This window comes from Poecile atricapillus, chromosome 10 (assembly GCF_030490865.1).
Source record: "Poecile atricapillus isolate bPoeAtr1 chromosome 10, bPoeAtr1.hap1, whole genome shotgun sequence".
Taxonomy (NCBI): Eukaryota; Metazoa; Chordata; class Aves; order Passeriformes; family Paridae; genus Poecile; species Poecile atricapillus.
The window spans coordinates 3,619,254-3,632,317 of record NC_081258.1 but is presented as its reverse complement, the minus strand read 5'-3'; the positions used below and the strand labels follow the sequence as shown (position 1 = coordinate 3,632,317).

Genomic DNA, 13,064 nt, shown 5'->3' with positions numbered 1-13,064 from the left:
ACCCAGTGCACTGGGTGTACAGTGCACTTACACACACATCAGATGGCTGAACCAGATCCACTGCCCATTTATTTGATGGCATAAAGATCATGTCACCTAATCCTAAATGGATTTATCAGCATGAAAGCAGAGTGATGTAGTGCTGATTCACTCCCATAGGGCAGCTTTCACTTCCACAGATTTCCCTATCCTCTTTCTGTGAGCATTTCTTCTCTCACTGGTTAAAAAAAAAAAAAAAAAAAAAAAAAGGTTTGATATTTCCTTTAAAGCTTAGTTTTAAAAACTGTCAGAGGTTGACACTTTGTTGTTGTGTCTGGCAAAATAAAAAGCACCCTGCCATCTCTGAGCTGCATTCATTTATGGTGCTTGGCAACATATCACGGGCAAAACTCAGCTGCACCATGTCAGGGGGCTCTCAGAATGGCAGCTTTCTGAAAGTGTATTCCCTGGGAATGAGCCTGCATGCACCTAAAATTCCCCTGGAAATTTGCAGAAGCATTACAAAAATGTTCAAAAGTTGATCAGCAGACTTTAATTTCACCTCAAAACATGTATTCTAAATATAAGACTGTATTTAATTTTCCATAGAAAACGTGTCTGCTCTAGAAAGCCTCCTTCCATATGTCAGCAATCATTCAATTTGCATGATTTTTAAAACACAATAACATATTGAGGAGCTTAAGTCAGTTTAAAATACTTCCTGGATTTTCTGCAGTTTATGCCATTTTAAGCATGTTTTATAATATATGTTTCCATTTCTGAAAGTTATTAATATTCCCTTAAAAGCTTAACCAAAACTTCCTCTCTCCAGCAATATCATCCTTTTTCATTTAGTAAACATTAATTTTCCTTTCATGATTCTAGTGGAGCTTGAAATTAAAGGTGCCTTTCTTCCCTATTTTGGCTTTCTTTGTGTATCAGCATCAAAACTGCCAGTTCACTGTTTTAGCACCAGTCACGAGAGCAAAAATCCAGAGTAAATGATCTTGTGTGGGCCCTACACAAGATCAGTTTCTTGGGGACATCTTTATAATTTTCTCCAAGCAAACAATCTATCTCTTTTTGAAGAGAAATGGCTGGTTTGAGATCTGTCACCACTTGATTGGTTAACAGATTTTAATTTTGTTCTGCATAGGCCCTCTCCTCTAAGACAGTCACAGTAAGTTCAATAAACACTTCCCCATCTGAGTGGCTCAGCTGTTAACTCTGCTCAATGCCTCGAGGGTCTGCTGCCCAAGGCTCACAATATTCTGCATCTTGTGAAATTAAGTCCCATCTTTGTCACTTTTTGGTCTCAGCCACTTCAGAAGATCTGTGTGGTGATTAAGTGTCAAAATGTTCCTCCTGCCAGGCCCCTCTGTGCTGTCCCTTCTGCACATCAGGGAAATTCAGAGATGCTCTTCCCCTCTTTTTTTAGAATCATATCCATATTTACAGAAATGGACTCTTTGGGGTCTTGTGTTCCTGTGCTTGGTTGGAAGCCACACGTTTTCTCACACGACTCTTGACAGGGATTGCATGTCTGATGTTTTGCTCATTTGCCCAGAAATCTGTGTTTGCAGATTTGGGCATCCCTAAATGCTGAAAGCAGAAGCTGCTGTGGCACTGAGGATGGATGTGCACACAGTTACATGGCCTGGGGGAAGGCAGGGACATCAAATCCCTGGATGGAGCAATTGGTACAGAACAGCCTTGAGAGGGAAAAAAGGCAGGGTGTGAATGAAACTCCTCATCCTTCAGAAGGCACCTGGTGCTCCACTGCCCTGTGCCTTTTGAATTCTAATTCATTTACCTTTCTCCTCCCATTTGGCAGTGCTGAGCTTCCTGGGATGAAGGTGCAGATAATGCTTGGGACAAACAAAGCTGTATTGGCTTTAGAATTACTTCAGGTTGATTTTACAGGAGTCTTTGAGTGGCTGATGTGGAAGCAGAGGACACACACAGGTTCTTATTATGGCCAGGAGGAGAAAGCACAAGCCAAAACAGGGGAAACTGCTCACTTGCCCAAGTGGCTACTTGAGAGGGGTGAGAGGCTCCTTTTGTCAAGTGAGTGCAAAAGGAGCAAGGTCCTACACACCAGTTCCCAGCTTGCTGCATTTTTTTATTGTTGTTTGGCTTGACTTAATTTGTTAATGAAACCCTGCACAATTTAATACCCCCAAGTCAAACCATGGGAGAAATTACAGACAGCAATCACTGCCACTCTGTGTGAATGGAATACAACTTTAATTGGGCCCTCCTAATTGTGTGTGCAGCTGCTCAGGAAAACATGATGATGCTTATCTCATACAGGAAAACAAACTCTGCTCACTGTTCCACTGTGAACAAATGAGAAGGTGTGTATTCAAATGGTCACAAAAGTAAATATATCCCCCTGCAGGTAGGGACCAGGAATTTTATACCATAGCAAAGCAATTCTGTGCTCACTGAGACTTTAATGTAATTGTTTAAAACTCATCCTAAAGTCTGTGAACAGAACTGGGATATCATTCAGGTGCTCAAAACAAACATCAGCACCTCAACCACTGAGCTCATTTGGATACTGTGAGCAGCCAATACTGACAGTGGAAATGAATCATCTGCTTTTCTCTGAGCTGTCAAATTGGAGCCTTCTCCTTGCCTTCATTCAGCTCAGGAGATGCTATTTCCTTGTAAACAGGAGGCATCCTTAAATCACTACATAATTAAAATCCCCATTATTCTGCATTTATGAGCTGCTCATTCTCCTGCTAGTGAAGGGAATGAAGTTGCTGAAGGATGTACCAATGTTCTTTAACACCTCTGCACTGGTGGTGTGGGTGTGTTCAGTGCTGCAGGTTGAACCAGCCACATCCCTGCCTGGTCCAGTGATGTTTGCCACCAGTACCTGCAGAAAACTTCTTGGCATGATTTATATTTTATAGGAGAAAAACCAAATGAACAGAACAAAAGGCATGTATCTCCCCCATGTAAGTGAAACAGGAAAAAAAAGATCTGTGTAGGAGAAGAATGGTGGGCAAGGAGGTCTGAGAAACATCAGCTGAGACAACTTCCTTTGCTGTTCTTCACTTGTGAAATTATCTAATGAAATGAGCTTTGTGGGGTTTTTTTGGGAAAACATACAGAGATACTGGTTCTGATAGATACTTTAACTTTTTTTTAAATGAAAAATAAAAAAAAATGTTATTAAAATGAAATTTTTTAATTCAGTGAGACTATAACATAAAATTTACTGCAGTTTTATAATGCATGTTAATAGGCAATGGGTCCAGAACCAGCATGACTGAAGCTCCCAGGGTGCTAAAATGGAGACAAGGGAAGTAGGAAGGAAAATGTACATTTACTGCAGTTACCTTACAGTGGTTAACAAGCTTAGAAAGAACACCTGGAATTTTTACAGCACTAAATATTTCTAACAAACAGTAATGATATAATTACATTATACTTCCATATACAAATCTTTGGAACATAATACATTCTTAATGTCTACACGTTTGCACACCATATTTTTCCTCTTGCTTATTTCCAGAGATCAAATTATATATTCAGTATATTCTGATTATTCTCTGCCTTTTCCTCCAAAGGCAGTGGCTTCACTTCTTAATTGCGACCCAGTGGAGATAAGTTCACCACAACATAATTTAATGAACTATGGAAGAGTTATCTCTTTCTGCATGAAGTATCAAGCTGCATGTCACAGGAAGAGTATCTCCTAGGTGATGTTTCAGTAGATAATAATTAAGTAAGACATTTCCTACAATAATAACACCCACACACAAATGCAGCCCTTCCCCCCAAGTTGGACAGCACATAAAGTGAATTAATAAGCCAAGGACACCGTTCCTAAAATAAATTTAGTCCCACACTTTCTTTCCTCCATGAAATCACAGATTAGAAATTAGAAATCTACAGTACAGACAAGGGAATTTTCCTTTTTTCCCCCTTCAGCTTCAAAGGCTGAGGTGTATTTGATTTACCCTTCACATCAGTCCTGGATGTGCCATCACCAGAGTCCCTTCCAAGGGTGGAGGCTTTTCTTTCTGCCCTAAGTGGTTCTGAGCAGAGCAGCAGCAGCACTGTCAGCACTCACAGCTGCCAGCTCAGCACCTCCTGCCCCCTTCACTGGGGCCTTTGGGACTTCTGCAGCACCAGCCCTGCTGGATTTTTAAGTTTGTTATATTTTTGTGTAGGAAAAGAAACTCAGATTTTAAGGACTCAGGACTGAGCTGCCCCCATCTCCCTCATCCACACCTGCTGTGTGCAGCCTGCCCCTACCTGAAACAGCCAGGGCATCCTTCTGTCCCTTCATCTTTGTATATTTTTGTTGCAATTTAATCTTAATTAGATTTCAAATTCCTCAAATTAGGGTGTGCAAGTCAAATGCTGGCTCCTACTGAGTTCAGAAGGGTGTGTGGATTTTTTTAATGCATTTTTACAGCATTCAGCTGCTTTCATCACAGCTTCCATGGCACCACTAGCAGATAGTCACGTGATTAAAATGAAAGATGTTCCACAAAGAACTGCTGAGACAGCATTTCAAAAATTCTGAATATTTTAATATTCATTAATTAAATGTTTGTGTTTCTGTCCTTTTAGCAACCAACCACTGATGCTGTTAAAACATTCAAATGAAGGCCTAATTATTCATATTCCAAGAGAAACCCTATTTGCCACAAGAGCAGCTTCAATTACCATCTTCTTGTAGTCATTTAGCAGAGTCAGAAGCAAGCACAGAATTCTGGCCTTAATAGAAGGAAAGTATTTGCCATCTCCTTCTCCATGAAGAAGGTGTGTGGTGTTAGAGGCTCACCTTGGGAAAAGGCAATTCTGCTTTCTGGCTGTGACTTTGCTCCTTAAACAAAGCACTTATGAGACCTGGTACATGTAGTGACTGTTTTTACAGCCTAGTTGCATGAATCTGTCTCTATTTCTTTTATTTAGGAAGCTTAACTGTTCTTTGTCAGGAGTTTCACAAAGCTGAGCTTCCTTGAAAGCACAGCTGCATTTGGACTGTATGTGCATCTTCTCCAGAGCTGTGTCTTACCTGTGGGGCACCTGGGAAATGGGAACCCAGGTGGCCAAGCAGGATTTTTAGACACAGAATGGGACAATCCACAGGTTGTTTCACTGATAATTTCACTGTTTCCCATCACAAGGAGGAGCTGTAGCCAGACCCTCATGGCTTGGAGCCTCCAAGGAGGGGTGGCCAGGTCAGGGTGTGCAAAATATGTGGGAACCATTCTACATTACATTTTTGAGTCCATGGCTTTTAAGGTAACTAAATTGTCCAAACAAAGGGGAAAAAAGTAAGCTGAGATCTAGCAAACCTCAATAGAAAGAGATCTGTTTGTCCACACAATAATTTTAGGAGCTCACAGACTTCATGGATGTTGAAGCTCCAGTTTAAAGGGAATAGTACCAGAAATGCATCTAAAGCTATGCATTTGGTTTGAACTATAAACCAGAAATAATCTCTCCAAAAGGAGATTGAGGTAAAGCATATTATGAGTGCTCCACACCAGATGCATATAACCACCCAGCTGGAAAGTTGCATTTTCTCACTGGGCCAGTGCAGAAAGATGGTCAGCAGTAAATGTGCCTGCACTTAATGGTGCTTTTTGCAGCCTCACTCAAGTTTACAGGGAAAACTGCCAGCCCCAGATTTCTTCAGAAGCCCTATTTGCTTTCTCACTGTTCAGAAAACTTTTTAGGATGAGTCTTTGAGGGTGCAGAGCTCTCCTCCCCTCCCATGCTGCTCATCCAGCAGTGAGCAGTGCTGTGTACAGATCACATTAGATACACTCCAGCTGCTGACAAAAACCACATTTAACCTCCTGCAAACATCCTTATTTCGGATATCTTCTCACATTTCTTTCTAAACCTGAAATAACAGAAAGATCCATCTGGGGAAATAACCAAAGCTTCAGAATGGTTAATCTGTTTTAAAATTCATCTTTCCCAAAAAGTGATGCAGAAGTGATGCACATTGCTACAGCTGCTGCAAGCTCATCCTTTGAGCTGTGCTTCCATTCAGTCCTGTCCCTCTGCCCAGACAACGCTGCAAGCTCACGTGGAAGTGAGTGGGACTGGGAGGGGACAGAATCCAGAAATCCTACAGGCATTTCTGGAGGAAAGTTAAAGTGGGAAGGCCCTAAAGCAGCAGGGCTCAGTCTCAGCAGGTTCCAGTGACACCTCTGCTCCAAACTTTGGGTGCCCTGGGCACATGGGTGCTCCTTGGATTGCTTTAGCCACTCAAACACATAAATAGTTAATTTGCTTAATGACTATGTTTGCTTCTAAAGCAGGTGGAGGTCCATGTACTTTAAAAATAGCTTTAGAAAACCTGATTCAAAGACTGTTGGAGAGAAGAGTAACTTTTCTTGATTCTCTTTCCAGTGTGTCCCAAGAATTTATCAGTTCCTGCAGCCCCTGCTTCAACAGAGTTGAACTCAGCTTACTGAACATTATAGTCTGCTTTTTGTTCATTATTGGTTAGAATTCATATTCACAGTGCAGCACTTTGAATCAGAGGTTTTCCCCAGATGCCTCTGATGCTTATCCTCCTTTGTTAAAGAGAATGCTGCTTCATCTTGCAGAGCTGGTGGCCTCTTTTCAAAATCCACCACGCTGCAAAGAATGATGTTGTCACACAGACTGATCTTTCTCCAATAGCTTTTGCAGCACTTTTGTTATAAAGATGTTCAAGATAACATGGAAGAGAAAAGGAACAGATTTAGAGTCTCAGGGTAGCAAAACACAAAGCAGGACAAAGAGTCTTATTATTACTGATACTTGTAATTGTAAGGGTTACTGAGTAAGTCTGTTCTGAGTTTTGGGGAAGAATAAGGGAAATGAGTAATGTAGGTTGCTAAAAATAATATGTAGATTTTTGTGAGAAATAATAACAATATTCTTTTTAAGGATTGTTCATTGCTTTGTTTCATTGCTGTAACTGATACTTAATTGTGCTAACTGGAAAGAGCATCAGTCCAAGACAGCACATTCAGCAGTCTGAGCCTGCAATTCACTGTTAAATTAATCCAGGGAACTATTAAGTAAAATAAAAGGCCAGGAATAGCATGAATATCATGGGAACAGAGAGCCACAGCACTTACTCTAGCTCTGTGAAACAGAAATTATAATGATCAGATTTTAAAATGCATTGATATGGAGAGTCCTTAGTAACATTACACTGCTTGAAGTGATAGCCCAGCTTTTGGGGCAGAGTTCTGCTCACAGCTTCAAGGTCTGTAGGCAGACTGCTAGATGGTGTTTTCTTAAAGAGAAAGATCTCCATCTATCACTTACTGGTAACTCTATGTTAGCAGATTTATACCGGTGCTAAATACTTTGCAAAACCTGAGATACTGAACAGTAGAAAGTCCCCTAGAGAAGATCTAGCTAGAGGTACAGGGGGCAAAGCACGAGGTTCATTATCCAACATGTCCAAAGACAAGCTTGTGCAAGAGTGAGAGATTCTTCTAATATCCTCCTTCATGGGAATTGTTCTGTTCTTCAAGTAAACAGAAAGTACAGGTCTCCCTGAACTCACTTATTTTGGCTAGATTTCCTGTTTGGTGGAGTTAGCCCTCCTCCTGTTAGAAAGAAAGACAAAACCCAAGGGAACAAGAAGCCCTAAGACAGTCCCCACTGTTAAATAAAGCCTGGATCTCCTCATTGCTGAGGGGCTGGCCCCTGTTCCTCAGTGTTATAGATACATTTTATATTGTTGGCTTTTTGCAAATATTAAAATGAATGTTATGTGTATAAGAATGAGAAATTTTGTTGTATTAATATAGTTTTCTTTATTTCTGTTATTGATGAAATTTAGAAATAGTAGTATAATACATATATGTTAGGCTATGGCATAGTATTAAAATAAAAACTGCTTTTGTTTGTATAACCCAAAGACTGAGGAAAAAATAGCTGGAGAACTCCTGCATTTGTAAACTCTCTTATCCAGATGAAGACAGCAGTGAGCAGAACTCTGGGGGAGGAATTTATTGCATTCCTGGTATCAGGGAATGTAAATCTCGATGGGGCCAAGAAGATTGATCTATTGGGAAGGGGGCAAGAGAAAACTACACAGAAGAACACCAAAGATCCTAAAAAGAATGTCTGAATATGTGTGAGAATTTATGGATATGTAGTAGGGTTCTGTTTTTAAGGGACAATCCTTTGTTAGTAAGGTGTGCTCTCTTGGCTGAATGCAGAGACACCCAGCCAGATCTGTATACTTTACTTTATTTTTTTCTCCTAATTGTTTTTTTATTAAACTTTTAAATTCTATAAAAATTATGTGAACCTCGTTTTTCACACTCAGGATGGAGCTGCAGTACCTGGAGAAGGTTCTGGGAGCAGAGTTGGGCTGTTCCAGGCTCAGTGCCCTGCTGTGCTGCCAGCTGCTCCTGCATTCACTCCTCTGGTGCTTCTCTCTCCCTGCTGCACCTGGTGAACAAGTTTTAAAGGATACAGACACCAAGGGGAGAATGTACCTGGTGGGCTCTCCCCAAGTATCTTTTTCTTGCTTTCTACCTTTGTAAACAAGTTAAAAATGCAGCAAAAAGGAAAATTGCTAGTGCCACTTCAGATCGTGCTGGGTCTCCTACAATTACCACTCTGAACAGCACAGAAAAGCACTTATGTCAATTAAAAGGGCTGGAGTAATAATTTTGAAATAGCAGATGTCTAACTTGTCATTTCTGAAACACAATTTCAGAATTTTCTCGACTTTTTGCACCAAGTATTGTAGCCTGCACAGGTCTTATAATTAAAACACTATCATAGTGAATAGCAGGTACCAGGGTTGAGGATTAGGTGATCTTATTCCTGTAATAGGATTTGCCTGCTAATTGTCACTGAAATGACAGCAGCCTCTGTTATTAGGAGGAGAGGAATTGCCATGGTGGCTCAGATCAGCAGCCCTTCTATCCATTAAAATATCCTGTCTTCAGCACCAAGCACTGTGTAATGGTTTAGAAGAAAAGGGAAGGCAATCTGTTCTGGAATAAACTGCTGCCAGGTAAAGGCTCTTCAGCATTCTCATTACTTACACACAGTTTATGCCCTAACCCAGGAGCACTTCTATTTCTTACAGAACTCCTATTATGTTGGCAAAGAAGCACAATCTTTTGATTTCTCTTCATAGAATTCTCTTTCTGTGGCTCCCAGACAATCACTTAATTCAGAAGGCACACGGTGTGATGGCTCTCCTGAATTCATTCATTCATTCAATTCTCATGAATTCATCTGAATTTGTTTGTGGCATCCTGGTCACGCCCAGAGCAGCCCATGGTTAGAACTTCATGAGAGCCAAAGACCAAAGATTGAGGGGTTCACCCAGGAATGTGTGAGACAGTGATGCAAAAAGTGAGAAGCATAGAGAAGACTGGTCCTGAAATCATCAACTTCAGGATCAGTTCAAGAAATCTTGCACTTCACAAGGCAACAGCAGTGGTTGTAGAAAACGCAACTGAATTCAGTGATAACTCCTCCTGACTTTTGGAGAACAAATTCAGATCTTTGGGCAGGGCTGTCAGGAATGAGGTGAGCAACAGCAGCTTCCCTGGCAGCTTCCCAGTGACAAGGGAGCACCAAAGAACCTCAGCACAGCCCTGCCATCACCCCGTGTGTGGAATGTGCAAGGAAGGAGGATGCTGTGGAGGGAGAGGAATAGAGGTGGGTGATGTGAGAAGAGCAGCAATCTGAATGCTTGTCTCATCAAAGCTCAAAACAATACCTGCCCATGGCTGAGTCCCAGATCACTCTGCTTCTGACTTCACTGCAGCAATTTAATGATTTGGGATTCTTCCTTCTTTATACTCCAAAACCAAGTGATTGTTCTGAAAACTCACACTGTGACTTCTGCACTTTTGTTTCTACTGCATGAGACAAAAACAAGCTCTGAAAGCAGTACACTGCAATATCAGGGAATTACTTCTATACACTCAATAATACACTCAAGCTCTTTCAAATCATTCATTAGTCAAACATCTGCTGCAGATTAATATTGGGCCAAACTTGTCTATTAGGTAATTAAATGGACTCCAGTACTGTTTAAGCAAGGGATGATCTGTTCCACACATGTTCTGTCTGGGGGTAATTTACTCTGCTTTACAGCTTCTCCCTTGCACTGCTCTAGCTTGAAATCCTCTTGCAGTGCAGTTGCTATTTGCTGGCTTGTGCTGACACATCCACTTTTTCTGACCTAATTCAAGAAAATTCAAAATGCACACATTGCCAAGGAAATTAATTTATTCAATGTGCCCAGTAATGTCTACTCTTACTAATTCTGTAATGCTGGAATAAACAAAGTCAGAAATTATGCTTGGCTTTCTAGGCATCAATAAAACCTCATAAAACTGCAAGGACTCATAAATTTCACTGTATGAAACCTGATATTAAGGCAACTCTTAACTTGGAAAATTCATATTACATTTTAACCAAACAACAAACAAAGCTAATATGTATTGATTGCATTAACAATTCATAAGTGCACAGAAAAGAAATAAACAGTCTTTAGTCTTTGAGGCATTGATTAAACTCTGTAGATGCTGGTCTGCCACTCCAGCAGCTGTTCAGTAAGGGTGGTGTTTGTTCATCAATGTCTTTTGTCATTGGTCTGATGTCCTGCTCTTTCCCAGGTTGACAGGCATTTCAAAAAATGAACTGTCACCATGGGATAATCAATTAATCAAGCGTGAATTGCATGAGTGAATCTCCTAATGAATGTGAACATGTAAACACTTGTCAGACACTCGCAGAGCAGAGGGTTTGTGTGCTTCTCTTGGTGTCTGGGAAGCCACGGCAGCACAGCTCATTGTGTTAACCATGCACATTGCTTACAAGGATTTCTTTAAAATAGATTAGCTGCAACCATAATGATTTTATTGATTTTACAATCTTTTCTCCTTCTGTGGAAATTGAGATGAATCTGTGCAGGAGGAAGTTGGTGCCTTCCAGGGACCAGGGGAGTGTGCAGGGTGTGAATGGTTGATGCATTTTCATGAGCCATTGCCTCTTCCTCACAAGAGCAGTTTGTAGCCAATCCCTGTAATTACAATACTGCTTAGCAACACCCCAAAAGTCCTATTGCTATTTCAATGATAAGCCTCATTCACAGGGATTACATTTGTTAAATTAATATTAAAACTATGCAACAGTTCTCTGTGAAGATGTACATATTAATTGTTCTGTATAAATGTGGTGGCTTAAACCACTGTGGCTGTGATTAGCGGAGGAGTGGAGGGTAATTATTTCAGTAAACAATGTTAATTGTCTGCTATGCTATCCAGGATCATAAGGCATGCACTAAAGTATCAATTTTTGTTCTCTAAACTTATTCTTGAACCTTTAAATAAATAATTTTATTCAAACTGGTCAACAGAGTGGGTTAAGGAATTTTTTTTAACAAAAGCGTTTTGTTTCTAAGGTCACTGCCTTTCAACCAAACACTATAGATTTTTGTCCCTCAGAAGTTTTGTTTCTTCTTTTTTCCCAACAAAACTCACAAAAGACAAAATTCAATATGATTTTCTTCTACATGCAAACACAGCAGTTTTACATATAAATACACTTTTTTTCTGGGGCACTTCCCCTCCCGAGCAATCTCCACTGACCACCGCACTTTTTAAAACGAGAGCACTTATTCAGATGAAGGATTATGGATTTAATAATCCAACTTTAGTCAGGCTGGCTGTAAATTCAGAGCCTGTAGTGATGTGTGTGTAGTGATGAGCTGCAGTGTGCCAGTGCAGAGCAGAGCTGTGCTGGAGGCTGGGCACTGCAGGACTTTGCACACAACAATGATTTTACAACACCCTCTTTCTGAAATTCAAAATCACACTTTGTGGACAGGAACTTGTCATTTGAGGACACCAAGTATAGAGTGAGGGTTCCCATCACACATGCAGCAGCTAGAGGGGGTTTTTTTTTGAGGTAAAAGTTTTTATTTTGGGGTTTTTCAATTATTTTTATAAGGTGTTCCGATACAGGTTATCTTGATTGGTAGAAGGAACAACACCTCCCTCATCTCACTGGTGGGGCAAGAGAAAAACACTCTCAGAACACCTATGTCTTGTTTTGGGAAAGTAAAACTTTATTTACACAACAGTCTTTGAGAGAATAAAAAGTTCCCAAATGTCACTGTCAGACACGAAATGATTCACACAGACACAGCTCGATGTGGGATAAAGGAAGAGAGAATTTATTGTGGTGTTTTAATATTTATAGATTCTCAACAACCACCAGGGATTGGACAGCCAGGTTACCACCTTCCCAACCACACTGATCACAAGAAATGTCCATCAAAAGACATTTCTTTAATGGAATGTATAAACATCTATGTTTATAGTTACTTTCCTGGGAAAGTGTTTAGAAACTATGAAAAGCAATATCAGATTCTCAGGGTGACACCCAAAGACTTTCCCTTGGGAACAAATCAGCTCTTGAGAGCTTGAAACTCTCTCAGGTTTAGAAAATGATGTCTACAGGAGCTGTCTTTTTTTGTTGGTGGTTTTTTTTTGACGCTGGCAGTGCTCTGAGCAGACTCCTGAAGGTGCACAGAGCCAGTTTGGGGTGCAGGATCCTGCTCTGTGCCAGCGCTGGCACCGCAAGCGCCTGGGATGGAGCCATGGGGATGTTCAGGAGGCACCCAAAGGGCAGAGCAAGCCCAGCTGGGCAGGCTCAGAGCTCTGTGAGCACACAGCCCCAGGAATGTGCCATTTGAATTATAATTGTTTTTATTGAGTGAGCTCAACTTGTGGAAATGGCAGCCAGACCTTGGAGTGAGGCGCGTTGGGTTTTATTGGGAAAGGAATCAGCGTGTTCCTCTGTTCCTCTGCGCCTCCCAGACCACACAGAGTGTCTCTTTATGGACTTTTTGATTTAGGTTCTTTTTCCCTTTGAACTGAAGAATGATGAGAGGGAGGCAGTTTTCTCTCGTTCGGTCTCAGTTGTTTATTTTTTCTTATCAGCATTACAAGGTACAAGGAGCTATATGCACTATGATAGAAAAGGGGTAAAATGGCCAACAAAGATCTTCTTCAAGGTCTTTTATATGTCCATTTACCCAATTAACAGGTGCC

At 40.8% G+C, this 13,064-nt stretch overlaps 1 protein-coding gene across 2 annotated transcripts in view; it reads left to right on the top strand.

Moving 5' to 3' along the window:
- The window catches only part of CHST8 (carbohydrate sulfotransferase 8), a 184,644-nt gene that overhangs the window by 50,889 nt on the left and 120,691 nt on the right, over positions 1-13,064 (top strand). Inside the window, exon 3 of one of the 2 annotated variants that reach the window (XR_009278369.1) lies at positions 8,303-8,657. The exons of the other annotated variant lie outside the window; for it this stretch is intronic. The gene's annotated coding sequence lies outside the window, so the exon portion shown is untranslated. Of the gene's footprint in view, positions 1-8,302; positions 8,658-13,064 lie in introns of those variants that run through there. 2 annotated transcript variants of the gene reach the window in all.